Source organism: Lissotriton helveticus, chromosome 6 (genome assembly GCF_964261635.1).
Source record: "Lissotriton helveticus chromosome 6, aLisHel1.1, whole genome shotgun sequence".
Taxonomy (NCBI): Eukaryota; Metazoa; Chordata; class Amphibia; order Caudata; family Salamandridae; genus Lissotriton; species Lissotriton helveticus.
This window is the reverse complement of record NC_136067.1, coordinates 682,622,291-682,637,157: the sequence shown is the minus strand read 5'-3', so window position 1 is coordinate 682,637,157 and position 14,867 is coordinate 682,622,291. Positions and strand designations below refer to the sequence as shown.

Here is a 14,867-nt window from a genome sequence, read left to right as displayed (position 1 = left end):
CTCTCGTTTTCTCGTCTATTTTTCAACAGCATTGTTTTCCCCGGGTGGGGAAGTGCACCATTCCTGGAGGTACTGCAATACCAGGTTGATGCGTGGAGTGGACAGAGCAAGCTCCTATTCCATCTCCCTGTTCCAAAAATCAATTTAATATATGGTCCCCAGATAGAGGACGTATCAGATATTAAACTGATAAGAACAGATACTACACTTGATCTTAGCCAAAAGGCCGAGAAGCGATAACCCGGGCCCATTCAGAATCAACGCCTCCCGAAGCAATCTACCTGGCTCACCCGGACTTGGCTCTTCCCTCGCACCGTCGCTGGCCGCCTTTCCGCCTCTTTTTCCGACTCCCAGCAAGGGCTCAGTATGTCTGGGTGGAAAGGAGGCCCCGGCCTCAGGCCTTCTCCCGGCTCCCAGAGTCCTCCTCGGCTGTCGCCTCATCAGGCGTCACTTAGCATACCCACGTTGTCCTCTTTCTAGAATTTGCATGCCCCGCCCCTTCCTGCGCACTGCTTCCAGACGGCTGGCCAGAAAGACTGGCAGCCAGGGGATGCTGGGAATCAGCCCAGGATGCCCTGGACAGCTCCCTGACCGGATATGGCCGGCCCCTCACCCTCGCTTGCCGGGGACACTGCTCCCCTGCAGCCTAAGGCCTATAGATAAGGCTTGGCCGTTCGTGGCCGTTCGGGGACGGGCGGGGCGGGCAGAGAAGGAAAAGGACTCTGTATTTTTCTTCTTGCTCAGAGAAGCCAAGGGCAGTGTCCACTTCTCTGCCAGCCTGCATGCCAGCCAGCCTGCCTGCCTGCCTCCCTCCCTCCCTCCCACTGACTTGCTGGGAACCTTCTTCCATTCGTTCCCCAGTGAAATGGATCCAAAATCACTGAAAGTCTGCTGCTGGAAAAACAATCTTTTTCCGACGTTTGTCTCTTTTCAAAGTGCAGCGTCTGGATGGAGAAGGGGAGAAAAAAAGAAATAATTTTTTATTTGTATTTTTTTTTCGTAAACCCGAAAAATTAATAAATGAATAAATAAATAACGCACGGCCCGGGTGCGGCAAATAAGTCAAATAAATACATGAATAAGGCAAGACACGGTGACCAGTTTGCTTTTATTCACACGCAAACACAATAGCGCCACTTTACAGGGTTTGGTAGTGGAGCGCTACTCTCGTTTTCTCGTCTATTTTTCAACAGCATTGTTTTCCCCGGGTGGGGAAGTGCACCATTCCTGGAGGTACTGCAATACCAGGTTGATGCGTGGAGTGGACAGAGCAAGCTCCTATTCCATCTCCCTGTTCCAAAAATCAATTTAATATATGGTCCCCAGATAGAGGACGTATCAGATATTAAACTGATAAGAACAGATACTACACTTGATCTTAGCCAAAAGGCCGAGAAGCGATAACCCGGGCCCATTCAGAATCAACGCCTCCCGAAGCAATCTACCTGGCTCACCCGGACTTGGCTCTTCCCTCGCACCGTCGCTGGCCGCCTTTCCGCCTCTTTTTCCGACTCCCAGCAAGGGCTCAGTATGTCTGGGTGGAAAGGAGGCCCCGGCCTCAGGCCTTCTCCCGGCTCCCAGAGTCCTCCTCGGCTGTCGCCTCATCAGGCGTCACTTAGCATACCCACGTTGTCCTCTTTCTAGAATTTGCATGCCCCGCCCCTTCCTGCGCACTGCTTCCAGACGGCTGGCCAGAAAGACTGGCAGCCAGGGGATGCTGGGAATCAGCCCAGGATGCCCTGGACAGCTCCCTGACCGGATATGGCCGGCCCCTCACCCTCGCTTGCCGGGGACACTGCTCCCCTGCAGCCTAAGGCCTATAGATAAGGCTTGGCCGTTCGTGGCCGTTCGGGGACGGGCGGGGCGGGCAGAGAAGGAAAAGGACTCTGTATTTTTCTTCTTGCTCAGAGAAGCCAAGGGCAGTGTCCACTTCTCTGCCAGCCTGCATGCCAGCCAGCCTGCCTGCCTGCCTCCCTCCCTTCCTCCCTCCCTCCCTCCCACTGACTTGCTGGGAACCTTCTTCCATTCGTTCCCCAGTGAAATGGATCCAAAATCACTGAAAGTCTGCTGCTGGAAAAACAATCTTTTTCCGACGTTTGTCTCTTTTCAAAGTGCAGCGTCTGGATGGAGAAGGGGAGAAAAAAAGAAATAATTTTTTATTTGTATTTTTTTTTCGTAAACCCGAAAAATTAATAAATGAATAAATAAATAACGCACGGCCCGGGTGCGGCAAATAAGTCAAATAAATACATGAATAAGGCAAGACACGGTGACCAGTTTGCTTTTATTCACACGCAAACACAATAGCGCCACTTTACAGGGTTTGGTAGTGGAGCGCTACTCTCGTTTTCTCGTCTATTTTTCAACAGCATTGTTTTCCCCGGGTGGGGAAGTGCACCATTCCTGGAGGTACTGCAATACCAGGTTGATGCGTGGAGTGGACAGAGCAAGCTCCTATTCCATCTCCCTGTTCCAAAAATCAATTTAATATATGGTCCCCAGATAGAGGACGTATCAGATATTAAACTGATAAGAACAGATACTACACTTGATCTTAGCCAAAAGGCCGAGAAGCGATAACCCGGGCCCATTCAGAATCAACGCCTCCCGAAGCAATCTACCTGGCTCACCCGGACTTGGCTCTTCCCTCGCACCGTCGCTGGCCGCCTTTCCGCCTCTTTTTCCGACTCCCAGCAAGGGCTCAGTATGTCTGGGTGGAAAGGAGGCCCCGGCCTCAGGCCTTCTCCCGGCTCCCAGAGTCCTCCTCGGCTGTCGCCTCATCAGGCGTCACTTAGCATACCCACGTTGTCCTCTTTCTAGAATTTGCATGCCCCGCCCCTTCCTGCGCACTGCTTCCAGACGGCTGGCCAGAAAGACTGGCAGCCAGGGGATGCTGGGAATCAGCCCAGGATGCCCTGGACAGCTCCCTGACCGGATATGGCCGGCCCCTCACCCTCGCTTGCCGGGGACACTGCTCCCCTGCAGCCTAAGGCCTATAGATAAGGCTTGGCCGTTCGTGGCCGTTCGGGGCGGGCAGAGAAGGAAAAGGACTCTGTATTTTTCTTCTTGCTCAGAGAAGCCAAGGGCAGTGTCCACTTCTCTGCCAGCCTGCATGCCAGCCAGCCAGCCTGCCTGCCTGCCTCCCTCCCTTCCTCCCTCCCTCCCTCCCACTGACTTGCTGGGAACCTTCTTCCATTCGTTCCCCAGTGAAATGGATCCAAAATCACTGAAAGTCTGCTGCTGGAAAAACAATCTTTTTCCGACGTTTGTCTCTTTTCAAAGTGCAGCGTCTGGATGGAGAAGGGGAGAAAAAAAGAAATAATTTTTTATTTGTATTTTTTTTTCGTAAACCCGAAAAATTAATAAATGAATAAATAAATAACGCACGGCCCGGGTGCGGCAAATAAGTCAAATAAATACATGAATAAGGCAAGACACGGTGACCAGTTTGCTTTTATTCACACGCAAACACAATAGCGCCACTTTACAGGGTTTGGTAGTGGAGCGCTACTCTCGTTTTCTCGTCTATTTTTCAACAGCATTGTTTTCCCCGGGTGGGGAAGTGCACCATTCCTGGAGGTACTGCAATACCAGGTTGATGCGTGGAGTGGACAGAGCAAGCTCCTATTCCATCTCCCTGTTCCAAAAATCAATTTAATATATGGTCCCCAGATAGAGGACGTATCAGATATTAAACTGATAAGAACAGATACTACACTTGATCTTAGCCAAAAGGCCGAGAAGCGATAACCCGGGCCCATTCAGAATCAACGCCTCCCGAAGCAATCTACCTGGCTCACCCGGACTTGGCTCTTCCCTCGCACCGTCGCTGGCCGCCTTTCCGCCTCTTTTTCCGACTCCCAGCAAGGGCTCAGTATGTCTGGGTGGAAAGGAGGCCCCGGCCTCAGGCCTTCTCCCGGCTCCCAGAGTCCTCCTCGGCTGTCGCCTCATCAGGCGTCACTTAGCATACCCACGTTGTCCTCTTTCTAGAATTTGCATGCCCCGCCCCTTCCTGCGCACTGCTTCCAGACGGCTGGCCAGAAAGACTGGCAGCCAGGGGATGCTGGGAATCAGCCCAGGATGCCCTGGACAGCTCCCTGACCGGATATGGCCGGCCCCTCACCCTCGCTTGCCGGGGACACTGCTCCCCTGCAGCCTAAGGCCTATAGATAAGGCTTGGCCGTTCGTGGCCGTTCGGGGACGGGCGGGGCGGGCAGAGAAGGAAAAGGACTCTGTATTTTTCTTCTTGCTCAGAGAAGCCAAGGGCAGTGTCCACTTCTCTGCCAGCCTGCATGCCAGCCAGCCTGCCTGCCTGCCTCCCTCCCTTCCTCCCTCCCTCCCTCCCACTGACTTGCTGGGAACCTTCTTCCATTCGTTCCCCAGTGAAATGGATCCAAAATCACTGAAAGTCTGCTGCTGGAAAAACAATCTTTTTCCGACGTTTGTCTCTTTTCAAAGTGCAGCGTCTGGATGGAGAAGGGGAGAAAAAAAGAAATAATTTTTTATTTGTATTTTTTTTTCGTAAACCCGAAAAATTAATAAATGAATAAATAAATAACGCACGGCCCGGGTGCGGCAAATAAGTCAAATAAATACATGAATAAGGCAAGACACGGTGACCAGTTTGCTTTTATTCACACGCAAACACAATAGCGCCACTTTACAGGGTTTGGTAGTGGAGCGCTACTCTCGTTTTCTCGTCTATTTTTCAACAGCATTGTTTTCCCCGGGTGGGGAAGTGCACCATTCCTGGAGGTACTGCAATACCAGGTTGATGCGTGGAGTGGACAGAGCAAGCTCCTATTCCATCTCCCTGTTCCAAAAATCAATTTAATATATGGTCCCCAGATAGAGGACGTATCAGATATTAAACTGATAAGAACAGATACTACACTTGATCTTAGCCAAAAGGCCGAGAAGCGATAACCCGGGCCCATTCAGAATCAACGCCTCCCGAAGCAATCTACCTGGCTCACCCGGACTTGGCTCTTCCCTCGCACCGTCGCTGGCCGCCTTTCCGCCTCTTTTTCCGACTCCCAGCAAGGGCTCAGTATGTCTGGGTGGAAAGGAGGCCCCGGCCTCAGGCCTTCTCCCGGCTCCCAGAGTCCTCCTCGGCTGTCGCCTCATCAGGCGTCACTTAGCATACCCACGTTGTCCTCTTTCTAGAATTTGCATGCCCCGCCCCTTCCTGCGCACTGCTTCCAGACGGCTGGCCAGAAAGACTGGCAGCCAGGGGATGCTGGGAATCAGCCCAGGATGCCCTGGACAGCTCCCTGACCGGATATGGCCGGCCCCTCACCCTCGCTTGCCGGGGACACTGCTCCCCTGCAGCCTAAGGCCTATAGATAAGGCTTGGCCGTTCGTGGCCGTTCGGGGCGGGCAGAGAAGGAAAAGGACTCTGTATTTTTCTTCTTGCTCAGAGAAGCCAAGGGCAGTGTCCACTTCTCTGCCAGCCTGCATGCCAGCCAGCCTGCCTGCCTGCCTCCCTCCCTTCCTCCCTCCCTCCCTCCCACTGACTTGCTGGGAACCTTCTTCCATTCGTTCCCCAGTGAAATGGATCCAAAATCACTGAAAGTCTGCTGCTGGAAAAACAATCTTTTTCCGACGTTTGTCTCTTTTCAAAGTGCAGCGTCTGGATGGAGAAGGGGAGAAAAAAAGAAATAATTTTTTATTTGTATTTTTTTTTCGTAAACCCGAAAAATTAATAAATGAATAAATAAATAACGCACGGCCCGGGTGCGGCAAATAAGTCAAATAAATACATGAATAAGGCAAGACACGGTGACCAGTTTGCTTTTATTCACACGCAAACACAATAGCGCCACTTTACAGGGTTTGGTAGTGGAGCGCTACTCTCGTTTTCTCGTCTATTTTTCAACAGCATTGTTTTCCCCGGGTGGGGAAGTGCACCATTCCTGGAGGTACTGCAATACCAGGTTGATGCGTGGAGTGGACAGAGCAAGCTCCTATTCCATCTCCCTGTTCCAAAAATCAATTTAATATATGGTCCCCAGATAGAGGACGTATCAGATATTAAACTGATAAGAACAGATACTACACTTGATCTTAGCCAAAAGGCCGAGAAGCGATAACCCGGGCCCATTCAGAATCAACGCCTCCCGAAGCAATCTACCTGGCTCACCCGGACTTGGCTCTTCCCTCGCACCGTCGCTGGCCGCCTTTCCGCCTCTTTTTCCGACTCCCAGCAAGGGCTCAGTATGTCTGGGTGGAAAGGAGGCCCCGGCCTCAGGCCTTCTCCCGGCTCCCAGAGTCCTCCTCGGCTGTCGCCTCATCAGGCGTCACTTAGCATACCCACGTTGTCCTCTTTCTAGAATTTGCATGCCCCGCCCCTTCCTGCGCACTGCTTCCAGACGGCTGGCCAGAAAGACTGGCAGCCAGGGGATGCTGGGAATCAGCCCAGGATGCCCTGGACAGCTCCCTGACCGGATATGGCCGGCCCCTCACCCTCGCTTGCCGGGGACACTGCTCCCCTGCAGCCTAAGGCCTATAGATAAGGCTTGGCCGTTCGTGGCCGTTCGGGGACGGGCGGGGCGGGCAGAGAAGGAAAAGGACTCTGTATTTTTCTTCTTGCTCAGAGAAGCCAAGGGCAGTGTCCACTTCTCTGCCAGCCTGCATGCCAGCCAGCCTGCCTGCCTGCCTCCCTCCCTTCCTCCCTCCCTCCCTCCCACTGACTTGCTGGGAACCTTCTTCCATTCGTTCCCCAGTGAAATGGATCCAAAATCACTGAAAGTCTGCTGCTGGAAAAACAATCTTTTTCCGACGTTTGTCTCTTTTCAAAGTGCAGCGTCTGGATGGAGAAGGGGAGAAAAAAAGAAATAATTTTTTATTTGTATTTTTTTTTCGTAAACCCGAAAAATTAATAAATGAATAAATAAATAACGCACGGCCCGGGTGCGGCAAATAAGTCAAATAAATACATGAATAAGGCAAGACACGGTGACCAGTTTGCTTTTATTCACACGCAAACACAATAGCGCCACTTTACAGGGTTTGGTAGTGGAGCGCTACTCTCGTTTTCTCGTCTATTTTTCAACAGCATTGTTTTCCCCGGGTGGGGAAGTGCACCATTCCTGGAGGTACTGCAATACCAGGTTGATGCGTGGAGTGGACAGAGCAAGCTCCTATTCCATCTCCCTGTTCCAAAAATCAATTTAATATATGGTCCCCAGATAGAGGACGTATCAGATATTAAACTGATAAGAACAGATACTACACTTGATCTTAGCCAAAAGGCCGAGAAGCGATAACCCGGGCCCATTCAGAATCAACGCCTCCCGAAGCAATCTACCTGGCTCACCCGGACTTGGCTCTTCCCTCGCACCGTCGCTGGCCGCCTTTCCGCCTCTTTTTCCGACTCCCAGCAAGGGCTCAGTATGTCTGGGTGGAAAGGAGGCCCCGGCCTCAGGCCTTCTCCCGGCTCCCAGAGTCCTCCTCGGCTGTCGCCTCATCAGGCGTCACTTAGCATACCCACGTTGTCCTCTTTCTAGAATTTGCATGCCCCGCCCCTTCCTGCGCACTGCTTCCAGACGGCTGGCCAGAAAGCCTGGCAGCCAGGGGATGCTGGGAATCAGCCCAGGATGCCCTGGACAGCTCCCTGACCGGATATGGCCGGCCCCTCACCCTCGCTTGCCGGGGACACTGCTCCCCTGCAGCCTAAGGCCTATAGATAAGGCTTGGCCGTTCGTGGCCGTTCGGGGCGGGCAGAGAAGGAAAAGGACTCTGTATTTTTCTTCTTGCTCAGAGAAGCCAAGGGCAGTGTCCACTTCTCTGCCAGCCTGCATGCCAGCCAGCCTGCCTGCCTGCCTCCCTCCCTTCCTCCCTCCCTCCCTCCCACTGACTTGCTGGGAACCTTCTTCCATTCGTTCCCCAGTGAAATGGATCCAAAATCACTGAAAGTCTGCTGCTGGAAAAACAATCTTTTTCCGACGTTTGTCTCTTTTCAAAGTGCAGCGTCTGGATGGAGAAGGGGAGAAAAAAAGAAATAATTTTTTATTTGTATTTTTTTTTCGTAAACCCGAAAAATTAATAAATAAATAAATAAATAACGCACGGCCCGGGTGCGGCAAATAAGTCAAATAAATACATGAATAAGGCAAGACACGGTGACCAGTTTGCTTTTATTCACACGCAAACACAATAGCGCCACTTTACAGGGTTTGGTAGTGGAGCGCTACTCTCGTTTTCTCGTCTATTTTTCAACAGCATTGTTTTCCCCGGGTGGGGAAGTGCACCATTCCTGGAGGTACTGCAATACCAGGTTGATGCGTGGAGTGGACAGAGCAAGCTCCTATTCCATCTCCCTGTTCCAAAAATCAATTTAATATATGGTCCCCAGATAGAGGACGTATCAGATATTAAACTGATAAGAACAGATACTACACTTGATCTTAGCCAAAAGGCCGAGAAGCGATAACCCGGGCCCATTCAGAATCAACGCCTCCCGAAGCAATCTACCTGGCTCACCCGGACTTGGCTCTTCCCTCGCACCGTCGCTGGCCACCTTTCCGCCTCTTTTTCCGACTCCCAGCAAGGGCTCAGTATGTCTGGGTGGAAAGGAGGCCCCGGCCTCAGGCCTTCTCCCGGCTCCCAGAGTCCTCCTCGGCTGTCGCCTCATCAGGCGTCACTTAGCATACCCACGTTGTCCTCTTTCTAGAATTTGCATGCCCCGCCCCTTCCTGCGCACTGCTTCCAGACGGCTGGCCAGAAAGCCTGGCAGCCAGGGGATGCTGGGAATCAGCCCAGGATGCCCTGGACAGCTCCCTGACCGGATATGGCCGGCCCCTCACCCTCGCTTGCCGGGGACACTGCTCCCCTGCAGCCTAAGGCCTATAGATAAGGCGTGGCCGTTCGTGGCCGTTCGTGGCCGTTCGTGGCCGTTCGTGGCCGTTCGGGGACGGGCGGGGCGGGCAGAGAAGGAAAAGGACTCTGTATTTTTCTTCTTGCTCAGAGAAGCCAAGGGCAGTGTCCACTTCTCTGCCAGCCTGCATGCCAGCCAGCCTGCCTGCCTGCCTCCCTCCCTCCCTCCCACTGACTTGCTGGGAACCTTCTTCCATTCGTTCCCCAGTGAAATGGATCCAAAATCACTGAAAGTCTGCTGCTGGAAAAACAATCTTTTTCCGACGTTTGTCTCTTTTCAAAGTGCAGCGTCTGGATGGAGAAGGGGAGAAAAAAAGAAATAATTTTTTATTTGTATTTTTTTTTCGTAAACCCGAAAAATTAATAAATGAATAAATAAATAACGCACGGCCCGGGTGCGGCAAATAAGTCAAATAAATACATGAATAAGGCAAGACACGGTGACCAGTTTGCTTTTATTCACACGCAAACACAATAGCGCCACTTTACAGGGTTTGGTAGTGGAGCGCTACTCTCGTTTTCTCGTCTATTTTTCAACAGCATTGTTTTCCCCGGGTGGGGAAGTGCACCATTCCTGGAGGTACTGCAATACCAGGTTGATGCGTGGAGTGGACAGAGCAAGCTCCTATTCCATCTCCCTGTTCCAAAAATCAATTTAATATATGGTCCCCAGATAGAGGACGTATCAGATATTAAACTGATAAGAACAGATACTACACTTGATCTTAGCCAAAAGGCCGAGAAGCGATAACCCGGGCCCATTCAGAATCAACGCCTCCCGAAGCAATCTACCTGGCTCACCCGGACTTGGCTCTTCCCTCGCACCGTCGCTGGCCGCCTTTCCGCCTCTTTTTCCGACTCCCAGCAAGGGCTCAGTATGTCTGGGTGGAAAGGAGGCCCCGGCCTCAGGCCTTCTCCCGGCTCCCAGAGTCCTCCTCGGCTGTCGCCTCATCAGGCGTCACTTAGCATACCCACGTTGTCCTCTTTCTAGAATTTGCATGCCCCGCCCCTTCCTGCGCACTGCTTCCAGACGGCTGGCCAGAAAGCCTGGCAGCCAGGGGATGCTGGGAATCAGCCCAGGATGCCCTGGACAGCTCCCTGACCGGATATGGCCGGCCCCTCACCCTCGCTTGCCGGGGACACTGCTCCCCTGCAGCCTAAGGCCTATAGATAAGGCTTGGCCGTTCGTGGCCGTTCGGGGACGGGCGGGGCGGGCAGAGAAGGAAAAGGACTCTGTATTTTTCTTCTTGCTCAGAGAAGCCAAGGGCAGTGTCCACTTCTCTGCCAGCCTGCATGCCAGCCAGCCTGCCTGCCTGCCTCCCTCCCTCCCTCCCACTGACTTGCTGGGAACCTTCTTCCATTCGTTCCCCAGTGAAATGGATCCAAAATCACTGAAAGTCTGCTGCTGGAAAAACAATCTTTTTCCGACGTTTGTCTCTTTTCAAAGTGCAGCGTCTGGATGGAGAAGGGGAGAAAAAAAGAAATAATTTTTTATTTGTATTTTTTTTTCGTAAACCCGAAAAATTAATAAATGAATAAATAAATAACGCACGGCCCGGGTGCGGCAAATAAGTCAAATAAATACATGAATAAGGCAAGACACGGTGACCAGTTTGCTTTTATTCACACGCAAACACAATAGCGCCACTTTACAGGGTTTGGTAGTGGAGCGCTACTCTCGTTTTCTCGTCTATTTTTCAACAGCATTGTTTTCCCCGGGTGGGGAAGTGCACCATTCCTGGAGGTACTGCAATACCAGGTTGATGCGTGGAGTGGACAGAGCAAGCTCCTATTCCATCTCCCTGTTCCAAAAATCAATTTAATATATGGTCCCCAGATAGAGGACGTATCAGATATTAAACTGATAAGAACAGATACTACACTTGATCTTAGCCAAAAGGCCGAGAAGCGATAACCCGGGCCCATTCAGAATCAACGCCTCCCGAAGCAATCTACCTGGCTCACCCGGACTTGGCTCTTCCCTCGCACCGTCGCTGGCCGCCTTTCCGCCTCTTTTTCCGACTCCCAGCAAGGGCTCAGTATGTCTGGGTGGAAAGGAGGCCCCGGCCTCAGGCCTTCTCCCGGCTCCCAGAGTCCTCCTCGGCTGTCGCCTCATCAGGCGTCACTTAGCATACCCACGTTGTCCTCTTTCTAGAATTTGCATGCCCCGCCCCTTCCTGCGCACTGCTTCCAGACGGCTGGCCAGAAAGACTGGCAGCCAGGGGATGCTGGGAATCAGCCCAGGATGCCCTGGACAGCTCCCTGACCGGATATGGCCGGCCCCTCACCCTCGCTTGCCGGGGACACTGCTCCCCTGCAGCCTAAGGCCTATAGATAAGGCTTGGCCGTTCGTGGCCGTTCGGGGACGGGCGGGGCGGGCAGAGAAGGAAAAGGACTCTGTATTTTTCTTCTTGCTCAGAGAAGCCAAGGGCAGTGTCCACTTCTCTGCCAGCCTGCATGCCAGCCAGCCTGCCTGCCTGCCTCCCTCCCTTCCTCCCTCCCTCCCTCCCACTGACTTGCTGGGAACCTTCTTCCATTCGTTCCCCAGTGAAATGGATCCAAAATCACTGAAAGTCTGCTGCTGGAAAAACAATCTTTTTCCGACGTTTGTCTCTTTTCAAAGTGCAGCGTCTGGATGGAGAAGGGGAGAAAAAAAGAAATAATTTTTTATTTGTATTTTTTTTTCGTAAACCCGAAAAATTAATAAATGAATAAATAAATAACGCACGGCCCGGGTGCGGCAAATAAGTCAAATAAATACATGAATAAGGCAAGACACGGTGACCAGTTTGCTTTTATTCACACGCAAACACAATAGCGCCACTTTACAGGGTTTGGTAGTGGAGCGCTACTCTCGTTTTCTCGTCTATTTTTCAACAGCATTGTTTTCCCCGGGTGGGGAAGTGCACCATTCCTGGAGGTACTGCAATACCAGGTTGATGCGTGGAGTGGACAGAGCAAGCTCCTATTCCATCTCCCTGTTCCAAAAATCAATTTAATATATGGTCCCCAGATAGAGGACGTATCAGATATTAAACTGATAAGAACAGATACTACACTTGATCTTAGCCAAAAGGCCGAGAAGCGATAACCCGGGCCCATTCAGAATCAACGCCTCCCGAAGCAATCTACCTGGCTCACCCGGACTTGGCTCTTCCCTCGCACCGTCGCTGGCCGCCTTTCCGCCTCTTTTTCCGACTCCCAGCAAGGGCTCAGTATGTCTGGGTGGAAAGGAGGCCCCGGCCTCAGGCCTTCTCCCGGCTCCCAGAGTCCTCCTCGGCTGTCGCCTCATCAGGCGTCACTTAGCATACCCACGTTGTCCTCTTTCTAGAATTTGCATGCCCCGCCCCTTCCTGCGCACTGCTTCCAGACGGCTGGCCAGAAAGACTGGCAGCCAGGGGATGCTGGGAATCAGCCCAGGATGCCCTGGACAGCTCCCTGACCGGATATGGCCGGCCCCTCACCCTCGCTTGCCGGGGACACTGCTCCCCTGCAGCCTAAGGCCTATAGATAAGGCTTGGCCGTTCGTGGCCGTTCGGGGCGGGCAGAGAAGGAAAAGGACTCTGTATTTTTCTTCTTGCTCAGAGAAGCCAAGGGCAGTGTCCACTTCTCTGCCAGCCTGCATGCCAGCCAGCCAGCCTGCCTGCCTGCCTCCCTCCCTTCCTCCCTCCCTCCCTCCCACTGACTTGCTGGGAACCTTCTTCCATTCGTTCCCCAGTGAAATGGATCCAAAATCACTGAAAGTCTGCTGCTGGAAAAACAATCTTTTTCCGACGTTTGTCTCTTTTCAAAGTGCAGCGTCTGGATGGAGAAGGGGAGAAAAAAAGAAATAATTTTTTATTTGTATTTTTTTTTCGTAAACCCGAAAAATTAATAAATGAATAAATAAATAACGCACGGCCCGGGTGCGGCAAATAAGTCAAATAAATACATGAATAAGGCAAGACACGGTGACCAGTTTGCTTTTATTCACACGCAAACACAATAGCGCCACTTTACAGGGTTTGGTAGTGGAGCGCTACTCTCGTTTTCTCGTCTATTTTTCAACAGCATTGTTTTCCCCGGGTGGGGAAGTGCACCATTCCTGGAGGTACTGCAATACCAGGTTGATGCGTGGAGTGGACAGAGCAAGCTCCTATTCCATCTCCCTGTTCCAAAAATCAATTTAATATATGGTCCCCAGATAGAGGACGTATCAGATATTAAACTGATAAGAACAGATACTACACTTGATCTTAGCCAAAAGGCCGAGAAGCGATAACCCGGGCCCATTCAGAATCAACGCCTCCCGAAGCAATCTACCTGGCTCACCCGGACTTGGCTCTTCCCTCGCACCGTCGCTGGCCGCCTTTCCGCCTCTTTTTCCGACTCCCAGCAAGGGCTCAGTATGTCTGGGTGGAAAGGAGGCCCCGGCCTCAGGCCTTCTCCCGGCTCCCAGAGTCCTCCTCGGCTGTCGCCTCATCAGGCGTCACTTAGCATACCCACGTTGTCCTCTTTCTAGAATTTGCATGCCCCGCCCCTTCCTGCGCACTGCTTCCAGACGGCTGGCCAGAAAGACTGGCAGCCAGGGGATGCTGGGAATCAGCCCAGGATGCCCTGGACAGCTCCCTGACCGGATATGGCCGGCCCCTCACCCTCGCTTGCCGGGGACACTGCTCCCCTGCAGCCTAAGGCCTATAGATAAGGCTTGGCCGTTCGTGGCCGTTCGGGGACGGGCGGGGCGGGCAGAGAAGGAAAAGGACTCTGTATTTTTCTTCTTGCTCAGAGAAGCCAAGGGCAGTGTCCACTTCTCTGCCAGCCTGCATGCCAGCCAGCCTGCCTGCCTGCCTCCCTCCCTTCCTCCCTCCCTCCCTCCCACTGACTTGCTGGGAACCTTCTTCCATTCGTTCCCCAGTGAAATGGATCCAAAATCACTGAAAGTCTGCTGCTGGAAAAACAATCTTTTTCCGACGTTTGTCTCTTTTCAAAGTGCAGCGTCTGGATGGAGAAGGGGAGAAAAAAAGAAATAATTTTTTATTTGTATTTTTTTTTCGTAAACCCGAAAAATTAATAAATGAATAAATAAATAACGCACGGCCCGGGTGCGGCAAATAAGTCAAATAAATACATGAATAAGGCAAGACACGGTGACCAGTTTGCTTTTATTCACACGCAAACACAATAGCGCCACTTTACAGGGTTTGGTAGTGGAGCGCTACTCTCGTTTTCTCGTCTATTTTTCAACAGCATTGTTTTCCCCGGGTGGGGAAGTGCACCATTCCTGGAGGTACTGCAATACCAGGTTGATGCGTGGAGTGGACAGAGCAAGCTCCTATTCCATCTCCCTGTTCCAAAAATCAATTTAATATATGGTCCCCAGATAGAGGACGTATCAGATATTAAACTGATAAGAACAGATACTACACTTGATCTTAGCCAAAAGGCCGAGAAGCGATAACCCGGGCCCATTCAGAATCAACGCCTCCCGAAGCAATCTACCTGGCTCACCCGGACTTGGCTCTTCCCTCGCACCGTCGCTGGCCGCCTTTCCGCCTCTTTTTCCGACTCCCAGCAAGGGCTCAGTATGTCTGGGTGGAAAGGAGGCCCCGGCCTCAGGCCTTCTCCCGGCTCCCAGAGTCCTCCTCGGCTGTCGCCTCATCAGGCGTCACTTAGCATACCCACGTTGTCCTCTTTCTAGAATTTGCATGCCCCGCCCCTTCCTGCGCACTGCTTCCAGACGGCTGGCCAGAAAGACTGGCAGCCAGGGGATGCTGGGAATCAGCCCAGGATGCCCTGGACAGCTCCCTGACCGGATATGGCCGGCCCCTCACCCTCGCTTGCCGGGGACACTGCTCCCCTGCAGCCTAAGGCCTATAGATAAGGCTTGGCCGTTCGTGGCCGTTCGGGGCGGGCAGAGAAGGAAAAGGACTCTGTATTTTTCTTCTTGCTCAGAGAAGCCAAGGGCAGTGTCCACTTCTCTGCCAGCCTGCATGCCAGCCAGCCTGCCTGCC

The 14,867-nt window shown here is 52.4% G+C and overlaps 13 non-coding genes across 13 annotated transcripts; all 13 read right to left on the bottom strand.

Moving 5' to 3' along the window:
* Positions 1 to 47: 47 nt before the first annotated feature.
* On the bottom strand, positions 48 to 238 carry LOC144764256 (U2 spliceosomal RNA). The gene has a single exon (XR_013596444.1). It is a non-coding gene; the product is annotated as a U2 spliceosomal RNA (small nuclear RNA).
* A 973-nt stretch (positions 239 to 1,211) lies between these two features.
* LOC144764255 (U2 spliceosomal RNA) lies at positions 1,212 to 1,402 on the bottom strand. The gene has a single exon (XR_013596443.1). It is a non-coding gene; the product is annotated as a U2 spliceosomal RNA (small nuclear RNA).
* A 985-nt stretch (positions 1,403 to 2,387) lies between these two features.
* On the bottom strand, positions 2,388 to 2,578 carry LOC144764254 (U2 spliceosomal RNA). The gene has a single exon (XR_013596442.1). It is a non-coding gene; the product is annotated as a U2 spliceosomal RNA (small nuclear RNA).
* Positions 2,579 to 3,557: 979 nt separating this feature from the next.
* Positions 3,558 to 3,748, bottom strand: LOC144764253 (U2 spliceosomal RNA). The gene has a single exon (XR_013596441.1). It is a non-coding gene; the product is annotated as a U2 spliceosomal RNA (small nuclear RNA).
* Positions 3,749 to 4,733: 985 nt separating this feature from the next.
* LOC144764252 (U2 spliceosomal RNA) lies at positions 4,734 to 4,924 on the bottom strand. Its single transcript, XR_013596440.1, has one exon. It is a non-coding gene; the product is annotated as a U2 spliceosomal RNA (small nuclear RNA).
* Positions 4,925 to 5,899: 975 nt separating this feature from the next.
* On the bottom strand, positions 5,900 to 6,090 carry LOC144764250 (U2 spliceosomal RNA). The gene has a single exon (XR_013596438.1). It is a non-coding gene; the product is annotated as a U2 spliceosomal RNA (small nuclear RNA).
* A 985-nt stretch (positions 6,091 to 7,075) lies between these two features.
* On the bottom strand, positions 7,076 to 7,266 carry LOC144764249 (U2 spliceosomal RNA). The gene has a single exon (XR_013596437.1). It is a non-coding gene; the product is annotated as a U2 spliceosomal RNA (small nuclear RNA).
* A 975-nt stretch (positions 7,267 to 8,241) lies between these two features.
* On the bottom strand, positions 8,242 to 8,432 carry LOC144764248 (U2 spliceosomal RNA). The gene has a single exon (XR_013596436.1). It is a non-coding gene; the product is annotated as a U2 spliceosomal RNA (small nuclear RNA).
* Positions 8,433 to 9,435: 1,003 nt separating this feature from the next.
* Positions 9,436 to 9,626, bottom strand: LOC144764246 (U2 spliceosomal RNA). Its single transcript, XR_013596435.1, has one exon. It is a non-coding gene; the product is annotated as a U2 spliceosomal RNA (small nuclear RNA).
* A 973-nt stretch (positions 9,627 to 10,599) lies between these two features.
* LOC144764245 (U2 spliceosomal RNA) lies at positions 10,600 to 10,790 on the bottom strand. The gene has a single exon (XR_013596434.1). It is a non-coding gene; the product is annotated as a U2 spliceosomal RNA (small nuclear RNA).
* Positions 10,791 to 11,775: 985 nt separating this feature from the next.
* Positions 11,776 to 11,966, bottom strand: LOC144764244 (U2 spliceosomal RNA). The gene has a single exon (XR_013596433.1). It is a non-coding gene; the product is annotated as a U2 spliceosomal RNA (small nuclear RNA).
* A 979-nt stretch (positions 11,967 to 12,945) lies between these two features.
* On the bottom strand, positions 12,946 to 13,136 carry LOC144764243 (U2 spliceosomal RNA). Its single transcript, XR_013596432.1, has one exon. It is a non-coding gene; the product is annotated as a U2 spliceosomal RNA (small nuclear RNA).
* A 985-nt stretch (positions 13,137 to 14,121) lies between these two features.
* Positions 14,122 to 14,312, bottom strand: LOC144764242 (U2 spliceosomal RNA). The gene has a single exon (XR_013596431.1). It is a non-coding gene; the product is annotated as a U2 spliceosomal RNA (small nuclear RNA).
* Positions 14,313 to 14,867: the final 555 nt, after the last annotated feature.